This window comes from Austrofundulus limnaeus, unplaced genomic scaffold (genome assembly GCF_001266775.1).
Source record: "Austrofundulus limnaeus strain Quisiro unplaced genomic scaffold, Austrofundulus_limnaeus-1.0 Scaffold547, whole genome shotgun sequence".
Classification (NCBI taxonomy): domain Eukaryota; kingdom Metazoa; phylum Chordata; class Actinopteri; order Cyprinodontiformes; family Rivulidae; genus Austrofundulus; species Austrofundulus limnaeus.
In genome coordinates this window covers 45177-46398 of record NW_013952949.1, presented here as the reverse complement: position 1 = coordinate 46398, position 1222 = coordinate 45177, and the positions used below count along the sequence as shown (strand labels likewise).

At 39.6% G+C, this 1222-nt stretch overlaps 1 protein-coding gene across 1 annotated transcript in view; it reads left to right on the top strand.

Annotated features, from left to right (window-relative positions):
* LOC106530686 (radixin) overlaps positions 1 to 1222 on the top strand; it is a gene marked incomplete in the record, with an annotated part of 41289 nt that overhangs the window by 16565 nt on the left and 23502 nt on the right.

Below are 1222 nucleotides of genomic sequence, written 5' to 3'. Positions count from 1 at the left end.
GGGTTATATGTACCTCTAGTAGTACATGAGCATACTACAGGGGTACATGGAAAAATTTCCCAGATGTGTAAAAAAAAAATTTTTAAATATAGATTATTGCAATGTAGAAAATGCAAAATGAATCGTGGAATTGACAAAACCAAATGGAATCCAGTATAAAAATTACTGAATCTCACCGAATTTGCTTTATTTGGTTTAGTTTCTGAGGTATTTTGGATGCTGTCACTTCCTGTACCTGCCATTACCTGGTTTATTTCTTTATTTACTTATTTACTTTCAAGGCAACACATTAATCTTTTTGTTTTAATATTAGTTGAAAAGAATAAAATGCCTGAAAGTCAAATGTTCAAGTTAAGAGGATTAAATCAATGATTTTCATTTAATAATCAGTTGTAGATTAAAGTTTTGGAGAATCATCATTACTTTTGGCTGAGGGGTACTATAGTGATATGACAAAATGGCTTCGGTACACGTCTACAAAGGTTGTGAACCACTTGTGTACACAACACCAGCTGTGGTTCTCTCTGAAACCAGAGGTTTCTGAACCCTGCTCTGAGTGGAGATTTTCAGGAGCCCACCCTGCAGAGGTGGGAAGCCCCCACAGCTGTGAAGGAACATGCTCAAACAACCGGCACACAGCAAAGGTTTCTTCTAAACTAACAACAATTACAATAAATTACAGACAGCAGAGAGTTTTTTTTTTCTGTTACTCACACTTTGGAGCTTGTAGGAGAAAAACAAAAAGCACCTTGGGTCCAAAGGAACGTTAGTTTAATCACCAGGTTCAGACGTAACTATAATCAGAGTTGCACATAAGCAGTGCGCAGGTACGCATGCGCGGTCAAAAAAAAAAAGCGCACCAGATGTAATGTCATAAAGTTCCCTTGTGTACCTAAGATTGTACCTGATTATCTGTGAAAACAACAGTTAGCAGGGCTCTAGAGTGTGACCAGTTTGGTCACAAATGTGACCTGATTTCTTAAAAAAATTAAAATTAAAAGAATCCAGCGGCACTGGTGTGAATGGATCGTTGTTCGGTGCGACACAGCGGGACCCTGATATAAAGATTAAATCTTCACTGCCTTCAACAAATCAGACGAAGTCCAGAGCCGTTTTYTCCAATCAGAGCAGAGCAGGGCGGGACTTTCAGTGAGAGCAGTTTGGTTGAAGCAGCGGACCGGCTCGACTGGAGCTGCTGCAGCGATCAGTCCTGACATCTCCT